The following is a 17,100-nucleotide window of genomic DNA, read 5'->3' on the forward strand; positions in this document are numbered from 1 at the left end:
GTTGAAAGTGCTTAATCATGGTACATGTTTCTTGGGAAAATGAATGATCTAACATTAGCAAAACATAGCTGAACAAACAGAGGTGTGGTTAAAGGACATAAGGGGAGCAGCAGAAAGTGGAATTACAAACTGAAATAAACTTTTAATCCATTGTCATGTCCATTAAAAGCATATCCAAGCAATAGTTTTATAATATGACTCGAAGAATAAATAATTCCCTATGTCAATTACTCTAACTATGCTTTTAAATTAACCTGGAGAAAGTGAGCATTGCAGATGCTGGCGATCAGAGTCAAAAAGTGTAGCCCTGGAAAAGCATAGCCGGTCAGGCAGCATCCAAGGAGCAGGAGAGTCGACGTTTCATCGAGAATGATGAAGGGCTTATGATCGAAATGTCGACTGTCCTGCTCCTCAGATGCTGCCTGACCGTTTTCCTATCCAGCGCCACACGTTTTGACTTTCAAATTAATCTGTTGGACTATAATCTGGTGTAGTGTGATTTTTACCTTTGTCCACCCCTGTCCAACACTGGCACCTCCACATCATGTATACTTTCCTTGAGTGTATTTGGGTGTGTGACTGGGTGAGTAAGTGACATCGCATTGAATGTTCTAAGTGTGTGAATAAATAATCCTCTTTATTTAAACACACAAAAAAATTATTGCTGGTTATTTAAAATTATCCACACTCCGGGTTAAGAAATACACTTTTGTTTTCTCAAGAGGTGTACTAAACAATAGGGAAGGAAACAGAAGTCTCGATGGTTACCTTTTACCTTGTCCATAACACTAGTAATAGGAACAGCACTGTTTATTAGGAAAGAGTCACAAGAAGTTTAGTTTTGTTCTACAGTTGTGGTTCCAAAGTTGGTTCAATGATGTGATCTGCCCTGCATTGTGTCAGTGCCAAGTCATAGAATGTACAGCATTGAAACAGACCCTTCTGTCCAACTCGTCCATGTTGACCAGATATCCTAACCCAATCTAGTCCCATTTGCCAGCATTTGGCCCATATTCCTCTGAATCCTTCCTATTCATATGCCCATTCAGATGCCTTTTAAATGCTGCATTTGTACCAGCCTCCGCTACTTCCTCTGGCAGCTCATTCCATTCACGTATAAACCTCTGCTTGAAAAAGTCGTCCATTAGGTCCCTTTTACATCTTGCTCCTCTCACCTTAAACCTATACCCTCTAGTTCTGGACTCCTTACCCCAGGGAAAAGACTTTCTCTATTTATCCTATCTGTGCCCTACATGATTTTATAAGGTCACCCCTCAGCCTACCATGCTCCAGAGAAAACAGCCCCAACCTCCTCAGCCTCTCCCTCTAGCTCAAATCCTCTAACCTGGCAACATCCTTGTAAATCTTTTCTGAACCCTTTCAAGTTTCACAACATCTTTCCGATAGGAAGGAGACCAGAATTGCACGCAATATACCCAATTCATGAGCAGGAAGATTAATGCCCTGCATTTGTACACACTGTCAGTACTCCTGAGGCTACATGACCATTTGGAAGCCACTTAGCACTGGCACAACAGCCCCACCATCCGGTATAAGATCTCCAATGTAAGTGAATAAAGTAGTTGAGACCTTCAGATGGCAACACCTTCTGAAGACTTTTTAAAGACTTAAAACATAACACAGCTGCCAGGCTATTGGCAAGGAGAAGTTCCCATCCAGTCTGTCAATGGTGTCCAGGATGGTGGAACATAATGCTTTATGGATTGCTGGCCCCACATTCTGCTACAGGGAGGCCGCTTCCATTCATCCATTGGGATTCAGCTGTAGTGAAGTTTTGGCTGCCTACTCAATCATTGTAAATCTATTACGGACATTATCCTTCACACTCTCCAACCAGACCCTTCACTTGCCTTGAGGCAAGAACATGCTAGCAATCTGCCCTGTTGGCCCAAACTTCTGGGCCCACAACTCCTTTGCTTTCATTCAAAATCCTATCCTCACAGTCAATATAAATACTAACATTCACTTATTTTGGTAAGAAAATTACTTCTAAATTTGTTTTTTCTTTTCCCCAAAACACAGGAAGCCTAATCATTACATTTCTGCACTATAAACAGAACAGGTTAGAATAACATTTATTTTAAACTTTTCATGAAAAGTAATCTCTTCTCCGTTTTGGAAAACTGAATGTTCATTTCCGAATTAAATGATATTCAAGGATATTCTGGGTGGTTAGAAAATTACAAAACATGCTGAAAAGGATGAACACAAACAAGATAGGCTATTAAATGTCATCATCCCAAGAAATGATTGCCCATAAATTTGGCATTTGTGTATCTAAGCAGTTAACTGCTACAGTATTTTGTCAGTCAGTTTATTAAATTATACTCTGCTTAACAAATTCAAACACAACGGCACATGTACTTTTTTTTTGTTCATTCATAAGATCTTAGTGTCACTGGATGGGACGAGCGTTTATTGCCCGTACCTTGATCCCTTAAGAAGGTGGTGGTATGCTACCTTGTTGAACTGCTGCAATCCATTTCATGTAGGTAGTCCACAAGGTTGTTAGGAAGAGAGTTCCAGCATTTTGACCTAGCGACCCTGTAAGTATGGCGATATATATTCCTGAGTCAGGATGGTGAGTTACTTGGCGGGGAATGTGCAGATAGTGGTGTTCCCATGTATCTATTGCCTTTGTCCTTCTAGTGGATAGTGGTTGTGGGTTTGAAAGGTGCTGTCTGTGGAGCCTCTGTGAATTTCTACAGTGCCAAATATAAATGGCACACACTGCAGCTAATGAGCATCAGTGGTGGATGGAGTGAATGTTTGTGATGTGGTACCAATCAAGTAGGATGCTTTGTCCTGGATGGTGTCAAGCTTTTGAATGTTGTTAGAGCTGAATTCCTTCAGACAAATGGGGAACATTCCATCACATTCCTGGCTTGTGCTTTGTAGATTGTGGACAGCTTTGGCATTCAGGAGGTGAACTTCTTGCTGTAGGATTCTTAGCATTTGACCTGTTATTGTAGCCACAGTATTTATGTGGCTAGGTCCAGTTGAGTTTCTGTCAATATAAATTCCCAGGATGTTGATAGTGGGGTATTCAATAATGATAATACCATTGAATGTCAAGGAGTGATGGTGAGATTCTGTCTTGCTGGAGCTGGTAATTGCCTGGCATTTGTGCAGCACCAATGTTATTTGCCACTTTTCACCCCAAACCTGAATATGATCCAGTCTTGCTGCAATTGAACATGGACTGCTTCAGTATCTGAGGAGCTGTGAATTGTGCTGAACATTGTGCAGTCATCACCAAACATCCTCACTCTGACGTTTTGGAGAGAAGGTCATCAGTGAAACAGTTGAATGTAGTTCACCCTGGGACACCACCCTGAGATACCCCTTTCCTGAGATACCCCTGCAGTAGTTTCCTGAGATGACTGACTTTAAATAATCACAGCCATATTCCTTGTGCTAGGTATGACTCCAACCTTATTTTTTTGGGGGTCCCCCAACACTGAAATTGGATTCCAGAGAATAACCTCAAATTGAAGATGATAAAGTGTAAAGAGATTTGATCAGGTATCTCTGCAGGTGATTCTGTTCTACTATTTTTCGTTGCCATAGCTGTCGGTCAAGGTAAGTATCACTAATCTGCCACTGAATGCTCAATAGTTTGTGTACACACAGAGATTTTCAATAAAAAGATAACATGATAATACACTCTTGCAAAATGCCTTCTCTTAATGAGCACAGTTGTTGCTATGCTTCTTCTTTAAGTCTGAATGGAATACATATCTCTTTAAGTAAATTGCTATTGAGTTTAAAACAAAATCTTTGGAAGCAAAAGGCATGTCAACAACTTCCTAGGGCTGAAATTTTCTAATACAAATGAAGTGGAAGCAGGAATAGGTTTTTTGCTCCTTGAGCCTACTCCCCCTGTAATCTAAAAGCTAGGAGGCATTTGATCCAACCCTTTAACGATATGTAAAATTAACTTGAGCAGACAAAATCTCATTTTGATGATACTTGGGGATATTGAAATTTTTAAAAATTAATTGGAATGGAAATTTATAAGCTGTCTGTCCTCATTCTTACACATTAACAATAATTTGGAAAATTGCACAGAACCCACTTAGGTAGACCTTACTTAAGACTTGGGACTGAAAATGTTGATAACAACTCTTAACCAGAATTATTGAAGCTATATACCTCTTCTCTTCCTATCCATAGCACAATTTCTCTCGCTTGGGAATGTTTCCAGCAAGTCTAAAACTGAATCAGTCTAATAAATGCATCTTAACACTCACGACAGAACAGAAAGGTACAGATTCCCAAACACAGAAATCTGCTTCACCATTCTCCCGGGCTAATATCTCTGCCTCAACTCCTTTGAATGCAGTCATTAGGAATGATTGGAATCTGCAATGTCATAGACTGGAAGCTCATGAAAATAAAATAGAATGTAAGTTTGCACAAAAAGTAAAGTTTGAGAAGGATTGTTAGTTTGGTCATTAGTTTATCATGCAGAACTGTAGAAAGGCAGGAATATCAGTTGGCACTAAGATTTCAATAAATCCAAATGATGGCAATGTTAAATGTCTGTACTATGCCTACTTGAACTGTGAAGCATTGGAATTCCAGATCTGCCCTTGCATGTTTGTGCTTTGTTCGAACAGAGATCTCAGTTGTTTTGCATTTGGTTAGTGTGCAGGTAATTATAGGGTTGCCATTCATTTTGATAATACTGATGAGCAATTGATGATAATGAGCTGAAATATATTGGCACAAAATAAAAGCATATTGGAAGTAAAAAGAAAAAAAAATCATATTGGATGCATATATTAATAAATATTATTAAATGTTCATATGTAAATATGCCGAATGAAAGTTGTGATTATTCTTCAATAACACATTAGTTAGATTATACATTTGTTATTTGTTCTTTTGTAACGTTTGAACATATGAATTAGAATAAGGAGAAGGCCACTTAGCTGCTTGAGCCTGTTCTGCAATTCGTAACTGAACTAATTGCTCCGCATTCCTGACTACCCCCAATGCTTATCAAGAAACTAGAATCTTTAAAATGTTTAAGGACTCAACATCCAGTGCCTTTTGAAGAAGGAATCCAAACTGTCATGACACTCTGTGATAAAACTCTGTCTGAAACAGTGCCTCTTGGTTCCTTCCAGTTGTAGTACTTATTACATCTTTAACTACTTCTCAGTAGTGCGCAAAGGTAGAGGGATATACTTCTGCAGGCAAGGAATGTTTTAGCTTGTTTTCTGAGAGACATTTGTAGAATTTCATAGTTGGCACATTTAGAGTCATAGAGATGTACAGCATGGAAACAGATACTTTGGTCCATCCTGTCCATGCCGACCAGATATCCCAACCCAATCTAGTCCCACCTGCCAGCACCCGGCCCATATCCCTCCAAACCCTTCCTATTCATATACCCATCCAAATGCCTCTTAAATGTTGCAATTGTACTAGCCTCCACCACTTCCTCAGGCAGCTCATTCCATCCACGCACCGCCCTCTGTGTGAAAATGTTGTCCCGTAGGTCTCTTTTATATCTTTCCCCTCTCACCCTAAACCTATGCTCGTATTCAACCTGCATTGTTTCACAGCACTTTGAGTATTTCATTGGCTGTAAAGTGCTTTGATACATCATGAAAAGTCTGCTAGAAATGCAGGATGTATTTATTCTCTTTTTCTTGTGCTTTTTTAATTGCTAATCATTCAATTGTTTGGCAAGTTTACTTAAGTCGATATTACATTTGTTCAACATTGTATGCTATTGCACAGTAATTTGTAATAGATGCATTTACGAAATTGTATTATAATTTATTCCGATGAGTCTTTAAATGAAACTGTTCAATTTTCTTACCTGAAAGCCATCTAAATCCTTTATTTTATAATGTATAATTCTGTTGGTTTACATTTCTTCTGAAGATGAATAATGTCCAAATCAGTACATTTATCATTCAAAAACTGTTGGTACATCATATTTATCTATGATCTCTTTAGCATAACTGTCATCTATTTGTCTGTTAATCCAAAACAAGTACACTGATATCACTGTTAGCTCATCTCAGCTGATTTTTCTGTTCAAAAGATTAACTTAAAAAGAAACTATTGCTTTAGTAAAAATCAATCTCCAGATGGAAGTAATCCTAAAAATTAAAAAGATACTATTCATGTTGTGTATAAATTCTGTGGTTTTAAGCAACTCATATTTTGACCATGAGCTGTTATTAAAGTTATAAAATTAAAGGATGATTTTGGCTGAACATGCTAGGTGGTAAAGAGGAGGCCAAGATGATGGTTAAAGCTTTCACTTTGGTTAATGCGCAAGATGTTATTTCAATAAGAGTTGAAGCCACATTAGTAAAAGCCATTTGGAGGATTGTTAAGGGATGTATTAATTAATTTGCTGACTGTGGCTCACTAAGAAGATTGTTTGTGAATGGAGGAATAATACTTCTTTTAACATCCTTCCAAAAACCAGCTAACTGAAATAACCAGGTCTGCTGTGCATCTCCAGTATTATTTAAGATTTGTCTCCTCCAATTGTTCACTTGTTGCTGGAGGGCTGAAAAAAATTTTTGAAATATGTTGGGAGGCCTTCTGGGACACTTTGCCAAAATTTCACCAATAGCGTATCAACATTTATGCTGAAAATCAACTGAGAACTTCACTAAAAAAAGTATTTCTCTACTACTGTACCTTATTGGACTCTTTGTAGTAGTCACCAGAAGAAAGAGAATGTGCAGTTAGTCAAATGCTGGTAGGTATAGAGAATGCTTGATGACTAAAGAAATTGAGGATTTGATAAAGAAAAAGAAGTAAGCATATGTCAGGTATAGACAAGATAAATTGAGTGAATCCTTAGAAGAGTATAAAGGCAGTAGGAGTACACTTAAGTGGAAAATCAGGAGGTCAAAAAGAGGACATGAGATAGCTTTGACAAATAGAGTTAAGGAGAATCCAAAGGGTTTTTACAAATACATTAAGGACAAAAGAGAGAGAATAGAGCCCCTCAAAGATCAGCAAGGCAGCCTTTGTGTGGAGCACAGGAGATGGGGAGATACTAAACAAGTATTTTGCATCAGTGTTTGCTGTGAAAAAGGACATTGAAGATATAGAATGCAGGGAAGTAGATGGTGACATCTTGATAAATGTCCATATTACAGAGGAGGAAGTGCTGGGTGTTTTGAAACCCATAAAAGTGGATAAATCCCCAGGACCTGATCAGGTATACCTGAGAACTCTGTGGGAAGCTAGAGAAGTGATTACTGGGACTCTTGCTGAGATATTTGTATCATTGATAGTCACAGGTGCCGGAAGACTGGAGGTTGGCTAACATGATGCCACTGTTTGAGAAAGGTGGTAAGGCCAAGCCAGGGAACTATAGATCAGTGAGCTTGACATTGGTGGTGGGCAAGTTGTTGGAGGGAATCCTGAGGGACAGGATGTACATGTATTTGGAAAGGCAAGGACTGATCAGGGATAGTCAACATGGGATATCATGCCTCACAAACTTGATTGAGTTTTTTGAAGAAGTAACAAAGAGGATTGATGATGGCAGAGTGGATAGACGTGATCTATATGGACTTCAGTAAGGCGTTCAACAAGGTTCCCCATGGGAGATTGGTTGGCAATCACGGAATACAGAGAGAACTAGCCATTTGGATACAGAACTGGCTCAAAGGTAGAAGACAGAGGGTGGTGGTGGAGTGTTGTTTTCAGATTGCAGGTCTGTGACCAGTGGTGTGCCACAAGAATTGGTGTGGGGTCCACTAATTTTTGTCATTTATATAAATGATTCGGATGTGAGCTTATGAGGTATAGTTAGTAAGTTTGCAGATGACACCAAAATTGGAGGTGTAGTGAACAGCGACGAAGATTACCTTGGATTACAATGGGATCTTGATCAGATGAGCCAATGGGGTGAGAAGTGGCAGATGGAGTTTAATTTAGAGGCGCTGCATTTTGGGAAAGCAAATCTTAGCAGAACTTAATGGTAAGGTTCTAGGAAATGTTGCTGAACAAAGAGACCTTGGAGTGCAGGGTCATAGCTCCTTGAAAGTGGCGTTGCAGGATAGTGAAGGAGGTGTTTGCTATGCTTCCCTTTATTGGTCAGAATATTGAGTATAGACTTTGGAGGTCATGTTGTGGCTGTACAGGACATTTGCTAGGCCACTTTTGGAATATTGCGTGTAATTCTGGTCTCCTTCCTATTGGAACGATGCTGTGAAATTTGAAAGAGTTCAGAAAAGATTTACAAGGATGTTGCCAGGGTTGGAGGATTTGAGCTATAGGGAGAGGTTGAATAGGCTGGCGCTGTTTTCCCTGGAGCATCGGAGGCTGAGGGGTGACCTTATACAGGTTTATAAAATCACCTGGGGTGACCTTATACAGGTTTATAAAATCATGAGGGGCATAGATAGGATAGATAGACAAGGGAGACTTAATGGGCAACCTTTTCACACAGAGGGTGATACGTGTATGGAATGAACTGCCAGAGGAAGTGGTGGAGGCTGGTGCAATTGCAACATTTAAAAGGCATCTGGATGGGTTTATGAATAGGAAGGGTTTGGAGAAATATGGGCCGGGTGCTGGTAGGTGGGACTATATTGGGTTGGGATATCTGGTCGGCATGGACGAAATGTTTCCATGCTGTACATCTCCATGACTCTGTGACTCTGAGAATATGGGGACAAGAGGGCAAAGTGGGCTACTCACTCCAAAACAAAACCACTTAAAAATGGTGGCATGATCTGGTATCGTGTCCTCCACTGCCGGTCCTGGGAGAGGAGGACAATCCGTGTGTTTAACGCTCCATCCAACAGGAACTCCTGGACTGCCCACAAAGAAAGACGCTGATATACCTGACTAATATCCCTCTCTCTGCCTTGTCCTGACAAATGTCAGGAACTGTGCAGGGCAGCTTCAGGCTGACTGTACTTATCTCGGTGCACAACAGCTTGGTTCAAGGGATGCTGGTCGTGGTTGATATCTGGTGAGTGGTGAGTTGTTCTAGGAATGATAAATGTTAAGATGGGTCTATAATGGACATCAAGGACATCATTGGGAAGTTAAATAATGAGAAAGGTTTGCTAAGATATGGTGAGAAATCTCACTGGTCATCGTAGCAAAAATCCCTCCAAAAAACACAAACTTGTATGAATTAGCCCTGTAGCTGAAAAATGTGTTGCTGGAAAAGCGCAGCAGGTCAGGCAGCATCCAAGAAGCAGGAGAACCGACGTTTCGGGCATAAGCCCTTCTTCAGGAATCCTGAAGAAGGGCTTATGCCTGAAACATCGATTCTCGTGCTCCTTGGTTGCTGCCTGACCTGCTGCGCTTTTCCAGCAACATATTTTTCAGCTCTGATCTCCAGCATCTGCAGTCCTCACTTTCTCCTAGTTGAATTAGCCCTGTGTCTGATTAAGCCCCACACATCGAGTTCAAATTGTAGCAATCAGCATATAAGACCAAAAACCAACCTTGCAAACAGATAAGTTTTATTAAGTAAAGGTAAAGTGACCATAGTCCAATCAGTCCATAGGGCTATTCTTCACTGGAGAGTGACTGGTGGTAGTTTAGCCTTAGGGTCACCATGCCTCAGGCAAGAAGAGAAGTTGAGAAGGACAGTTCTTCTTGGTAACCTCAGTTGGTGTGGGAATTGAACCCTCGTTGTTGGTATCACTCGACATTGCAAAGTAGCCATTCAGTCAACTGCATCAACCCCATTGTTTTATTAGCACCCCTTCATTGAAATAAGAAACGACATATGAAGAAAATGTGTACCATGAGAAAATATCAAATTAACTAATTATATATAGGCCATATCTATCCATTTGAAACTCTTCTGAATAGCTCAGAAATAAATGCCCTGGTTGAAAGGATTATTGATACGTACATCATTTCAATTCTGTATACTCTGTAAATGTCAGATTGTCTGTGAACAAAAGGCCACACCTCAAAGAAAAAGAAATGTTGCCTAAACTCGTCCTGGAGAAGGCATGCAGTTATGCTACTGATCATAAAAGGGATACATCTTCCTGTTGATTTTTAAAACTAGAATATTTCATGTGAGTTGGGGTAAAATTGAGGGAAATTGAGTTATCTGAAAAAATGTGATGCAGTAATATAAACGATTTTGCAGTCATGGTCAATTTCTTAGTGTTAATCATGAGCGATGTGTTACTGGAGGGGTACATGCACTTGTTTTATTTAAATAAAATTACCAAATGGGACATGTTCGAACTGCATGCATGCTTCATGACCTTTTCAAGACTGCATTTACATCTAAAATATAACTTACGTATTTCAATAATGTTATGATTTAAATGGATTTGTAGCTACATTTGAGTTTCTAGTTGTGCATTTTAATCAGTATTAGAAAATTATGGAAAATATTCTTGAGAATATGGGGAAAAGTGTACATATGAACGTTGCGACAAGTAATAATAATAGCTCCTTCCTCCATTTTTTAACATAATTTTTGAATGTTTATAACTTCAATAGCTGCTTAACCAGCTATGGGATAGGGTGGCTTTAGATGAAGTTTACACACTCATTGTAGGAGAAAGATGGATATGTTAACAGGAGAATTTATTATACATCTAACTGCGTTATAGAACAATGACAGTTCACCATGTCACTCAAAGCAGGATTTGATATACATTTTATTGCAATTATGAAACATTTAAAGACAGACCAAAAAATCAAGACCAGTCAAGGGCATGATATTCAATTATCTCCCTTGACATTTTTAATGTAGAATATATCAATTTAGAGTTAAAGACCATTTTATTGGCTTTCTTAAATCAAGTAAGCATTTTGTTCCATTCAATCAAAGAATCGAATGTCAGATATAGCCTTGCATTTCCACATCTTTTGGAATTGCAGTATCATGTTATTAGCCATCTTCAGGCATACTCTCGTGATATGATTTTATCATGATAGGATTATATGCTATCTCTAATTTAGCTGTTTGAGTTTTAAAAACATTTTGACCTATGTAGCTGAGACATCTGCACAAACTTCAAGCTATTAAAAGCATTTAGTCATAAGTCATAGGATGTCATATTTAAGACTATTCTGTTATAGCATAGGGTCCTGCTGGGTCATATGTGGTTTCTGTTTCATTTTTATTGAATGTGTAATGTTCAGAATATACAATGATAACTCTTATGATTCAAAACTTCTACCCATGTAGCTCTGTGTGGCTATCTGTTTGATTCTTCAATGGAAGCTGTAATGAACAACTTATTCCAACTTAATGAATTTTATGCTACTTAATTCTCACTTAACTAACCTGTGATTTGCAACTAACTCTGGCCTCCTTTGAGTCCAAATTCAGAAATATTTAGTCTATTACCTACATATTTAGAAAGTAAATGGGCTCAACATTATTTCTATGTCAAGCATTTACTTCTTTCTTTCCTACCCCTCTTCCAACCCTCCTACCCACCACTCAGTAGGCCATTCATTTTTGAAGCAAGTTAGGCTGCTCTGTTAAACAGGATGGCACATTATTCATTTTTTCCTCACTTAAGGTTGTTTCATTTAGTAAAATATTTCAAGCTGGCGATGGGTTTGACTGATTCTAACAATTTGAAAGATTATTATTTCACTTTTTTTCACACTCAGTATGGATAAGTAACTGCTCTACCTTCACTGGTGCCTGTGTTGTGGCTGCTACACACGCTGTCACTGTGGCATTAGACTTGAAGATGGTGCAGGAGGTCTCAATATGTAACCAGATACCTGCAAGCATATTTCTGTCTGACAAATAATTATAATAAGTGATTTTTTAAAATTAAACTGTCACGCAAAGCTTTAGTTTCATCCATACATAGACCACAGTGCCATGGTCAGTTTGTTCATCCACACAAGCAGAAATATCCTCTGAGATGTTGGACAATTGCAAAGGCTGAGATGCCAGCTCTTTGGCTTCCCTACCTGTAGTCAGACTGTCCTGTCCCTGAACACTGACCAAATCAAAACAGCCCTATCCTAAGAGCTGTGATAGCCACCTGGTACAAAGAGTCCACGTAATGTTGCAGCACTCCACACCCCCACTATTACATACATGCTGGTCCCTCCACAATTCAAATCAGCTCTGATGAAGAGTTAGCTAGACTCGAAACATTAGCTTGCTGTCCATAAATGCTGTCTACCCACTGTGATTTCCAGCACTGTTTCAGTAACATTCCCCCTCATTGATGCATCATATTGTCTGTAATACAGCATCCAGTTCAACAACCCTGAGCCATAGCTGTTTGTTCAAACACTGAGCAATCATGTATTTTCCTGCCTCAAACTGGCATCCAGGCACTATCACTAGGGACAGTTGTATCACATCATCTGTCCTACCATCCTGAATGTGTTCTAATTAACAACTTACTGGTTTAATTTAATTATGCCCTTAGTAATATTTTTATTAACCTTATCAGCAGTTGCTATACTCTTCTGAACCATAGTAACTTATCAGAACCTCACCAATTAACTAGCTTCTTCTCCCGTATCAGAGTAAAAACCAACTCCTGGAGACTGAAACCAATCAAAAAACGGGAGAACATAAACAAGAGAGTACATCCTTTCCCTTCCTGTCATAATCACCCAATTCCCAGCATTTTATTGCAAGTTGAATTCAACAGCTAAGTCTCACTAAGTTGGAGGTATATATTTATAAGCTCCTAGCATAAAAGCTGACCCAGTTACAGTAGAATCAGTTTCAGCTACTTCTTGAATGAACTAAGCCCAACAATTCTTTCAGTGGAAATCTTATTACCCAGTTCTGGGCATAAGGAGGATGTAAGCAGGTGGAGAGGCTGGTAGTGAGTGAAGCCTAACTGACAAATGGGTGGGAGTGAGGAAGAGCAGTCTCTCCCCAGGTGAGAAGGAGTGGGTGGCAATCTACAATATATCCCAAAGGGAGACACAGGGTACCCACTACTCCCAATGGAAATCTGCCACCCTTTCTACCCCAGATGCTCTCCTCATGTTGCCTGGGGTCTTGAAGCCTCGCCTCCCTCCAGACTGGAGGCTGACCTGCCTGTAAATGGGCTGCCAAATAACATCTTTAGCCATGTCTAAAACCATTTCAATATGTGCAATCTTTTTTTAATTCAACAAAATTCATCGTGGGTGCACCGTAAAGATCTGTTGAATATTTAGATTTGTAGTTCACCAAGACATTTTGCTTCATATCAGGCTCCCCAGTGTGTATGTAGGAATTCAGAGAGAGCATTTACATTCACCTGAAGCAAATTGACTGATCTATAGATATCTGAGGTTGCATGAGTCCTATTTCCCCTTGAATGGGAATGTGTTCATTGAAAGTCACTATCTCTAGTACAACTTCTAATTCCATTCTTTCTAATGCAAGAAATCTATGGTTTTCTTTTTGCGTATTTTCTTTATGCTTGTTCATGGTAACATGGTTTAGGTATGTTCATGTGGAAGAACGGAGTCCAATGTATTTCACTTTGAGCTGGTATGTATTATTTGTGCATTTTAAAATAAAACTGGTTTTCCACAAGATCCCTCATGCACTGAGATAAAAGGTAATTCATTCTGAAATCACCCTAATGGGAAATGGTCATCACTAGATCTAACTTCAGTTTCTCTTGAACAGGTCATTTGTGAGTTTGAGATCAAAGGACGGTGCATTGCAGCCAGTTTTCGATTCTCTAACTTTTACAAACTTAATCAATGGCTGTCTTTATAACTTGTTAGTCCAACGCACACTATTTAATTTAAGATTGACAATGTGTACAGTTCCAAGCAGTGTGAGAGTGGTTTTCTTGCAAATGCTTTCGAGAATTGAAAGACTTTCAATAGTATGATTGTGGATTCTAGTCGTTTTTGGAGAGACACTGTCAATGCTTCCCCTGCACTACACAGGACTGTCAATGCTGGTCAGGTTGAAGTGGGAGAAATTGATTATGATGAAATCCCACAGTCTGGATTTCCCAAAACCTAAGTCCAGTAAAGTTTCTGACTGTGGGTGGGGCAATGTTTGGGCAGGGCAAATGTAAATTATATGCAGTTCTTTTGGGAATGGGTAAGAAAAACAAAGTTGGAATGGGTTGTATCTGTACCTTTATTTAAGGAAGCACTTAAATGCATTGGGGGCAGTTCAGAGAAGGTTTAATGGATTGATACTGAGAATGAGCATAGAGTCATAGAGATGTACAGCACAGATACAGATCCTTCGGTTCAACTCGTTCATGCCAACCAGATATTCCAACCCAATCTAGTCCCACCTGCCAGCACCCAACCCATATCCCACCAAAATTGTACTAGCCTCCACTACTTCCACTGGCAGCTCATTTGCCCTCTACATGAAAAAGTTGCCTCTGAGGTCTCTTTTATATCTTTCCTCTCTCACCCTAAACTTATTCCCTCTAGTTCTGGATTCCACCACCCCAGGGAAAAGACTTTGTCTATTTATCCTATCCATGCCCCTCATGATTTTATAAAACTCTATAAGGTCACTCCTTAGCCTCCGCGCTCAAGGGAAATCAGTCCCAGCCTGTTCAACCTCTCCCTTTAGCTCAAATCCTCCAAGCTTGGCAACGTCCTTACAAAACTTTTCTGAACCCTTTCAAGTATCAAACATCCTTCCGATAGGAAGGAGACCAGAATTGCACGCAGTAATCCAAAAGTGGCCTAACCAATGTCCTGTACAGCCGCAAATGATCTTACAATTCCTGTACTTAATACTCTGACCAATAAAGAAAAGCATACCAAATGCCTTCTTCACTATCCTATCTATCTGTGACTCCACTTTCAAGGAGCTATGACCCTGCACTCCAAGGTCTCTTTGTTCAGCAACACTCCCGAGGACCTACCCATTAAGTGTATAAGTCCTGCTAAGATTTGCTTGTACAAAATGCAGCACCTCGCATTAAACCTCATCTGCCACTTCTCAATCCATTGGCACATCTGATCTAGATCCTGTTGTCATCTGAGGTAATCTTGAGGTTTACAATACCTCAAATTTTGGTCATCTGCAAACTTACTAACTATTCTGCTTATGCTCACATTCAAATCATTTATAGAAATGCAGCTTGTCTCATGAGGAAATATTTGGACAGCTTGGTCTTGTTTTCATTACAGTTTTGAAGACTGAGGACAGACTTTGTTGAAGGTTATAAGATCCTGAATCCTCTTGACCTCTTGGATATGGAAAAGATTTTTTCCTCTTGTGGAGCAGCCCAGAATAAGGGAGCAGTGTTAACACTTAAGGGTTGCCTTTTTAGGATCGAGGGTAATTTTTTTTTCCCTCTGAGGGCTGTGCAACTTTGGAATTTTCTTTCCCAGGTGTTGATGGAGACAGACTCATTGAATGTTTTTACAGAAAAGGTTAATAGATTCAAGGTTTATTGGGGATGGTTGCGAGTGCAAAATTTGGAACACAACAGATCAGCTACGATCTTGTTGAATGGCAGTATACGCTGTAATGGCTAAATAGAGTCTAGATTAGAGTGGTGCTGGAAAAATACAGCAGGTCAGGCAGCATCCGTGGAGCAGGAAAATTGACGTTTCAGGCAAAAGCCCTTGCTAAATAGCCTAATTCTGCCTCTAATTTGTATAAACCCTGCTGAAGGCTGGGAACTTTAGAAATGAAACTGTAAATTTTAATTAAAAACTAACTAATGCCAACTGTAAACGATTTGATTTATCGGCAAAGATTAAAGTTCTGTTACTCACAAGCTGCCAGCATTTTTTTTGAAAAGTGATAAATTTGAACTTCAATACTAGATTACAAGCAAATATCCCTGGAAGTAAAGTATTTTTGACTGATTCTTAGGAAACAATATCTGATCTGTTGCTACCAAATGATGAATAAATAAATGTCTGTAAGTAAGTGATGTTTCCATTTTTAGTTGCATTTCTTTTACGCATTTGTGAGTAGCGCTAGGTAGGCCAGAATTTATTGCCAGCTCCTGTTTGCTCTGTAGAATGTGGTGGTGAGCTGCCCTCTTGAACCACTGTAGTTCTTGGAGTGTAGGGGGATCCAAGGTGCTGTTGGGAAGGTAATTTCTGGATTTTGGCATAAAGGAATGTCAAAATAGTTCCATGTTAGGATGGTGTTCAACTTGGGAAGGAAACCTATGGGTAGTCAGGTTCCCATACATCTGCTGCCCTGTATTTTAAGTGGTAATGGTCACAGATTTAGAATGTGCTGTTAAAAGACCCATGGTGAGATAGATATTTAGATGGTTCATACTGCTGGCACTGTGCATCATTCGCAAAGTAAGTGAATGTTGAAAGTGGTAGATATATATTTAGTCACACAAGCTGCTTTATCCTGTATGGTGCCACCTTCTTGAATATTGTTGGAATTGCATCCATTCAAGAGAGTTGCACTCCTGGCTTGTGTTTTGTCAGTAATGGTTATTGATACAGGCTTTGGAGAAACAGCAGGTGAGCTACCTGCTGCAAAATTTATAATCTCAGACCTGATCTTGTAGCCACAGTACTCCCCAGATGTTGACAGTGGGGGATTCATGAAAGCAAAACCATTGAACATCAAGGGTTGATGGTTATATTACCTCTTCTTAGGGATGGTCATTGCCTGGCATTTGTGTGACATGAATATTACTGGCAGCCCAATCCTGAATGTTCATGTCTTGCTGCACAGGGACTTAGATTGCTTCAGTGTCTGAACGTTGTGTAATCATCATTGAGCTTTACAATGGAAGGAAAGTCATTAGTGCAGCACCAGAATTTAGCCCGGCCTAGGCTGCTATCCCAAGGAACTCACACAGTGATGTCCAGGGATCGAGATAATTGACCTCCAACAACCATAGCAATTTTCTTTTGTTCAAGACATCAATCCGTGGAGAGTTTCAGTGACAATGATATCATGGCGCCATCTGTCTAACTTGCTGATTGATCTAATTTCTATTTGTTCTAATGCTATTTACTGCTGCTTTATGTTGTGGTTCTGTTCGCCGAGCTGGGAATTTGTGTTGCAGATGTTTCGATCCCTGTCTAGGTGACATCCTCAGTGCTTGGGAGCCTCCTGTGAAGCGCTTCTGTGACTCCGGCATTTGTAGTGGTTTGAATCTGCCGCTTCCAGTTGTCAGTTCCAGCTGTCCGTTTCAG

At 39.6% G+C, this 17,100-nt stretch overlaps 1 protein-coding gene across 1 annotated transcript in view; it reads left to right on the forward strand.

The window, feature by feature from the left end:
• vti1a (vesicle transport through interaction with t-SNAREs 1A) overlaps positions 1 to 17,100 on the forward strand; it is a 304,045-nt gene that overhangs the window by 185,629 nt on the left and 101,316 nt on the right. The window lies entirely within an intron of this gene.

This window comes from Chiloscyllium plagiosum, chromosome 22 (genome assembly GCF_004010195.1).
Source record: "Chiloscyllium plagiosum isolate BGI_BamShark_2017 chromosome 22, ASM401019v2, whole genome shotgun sequence".
Classification (NCBI taxonomy): Eukaryota; Metazoa; Chordata; class Chondrichthyes; order Orectolobiformes; family Hemiscylliidae; genus Chiloscyllium; species Chiloscyllium plagiosum.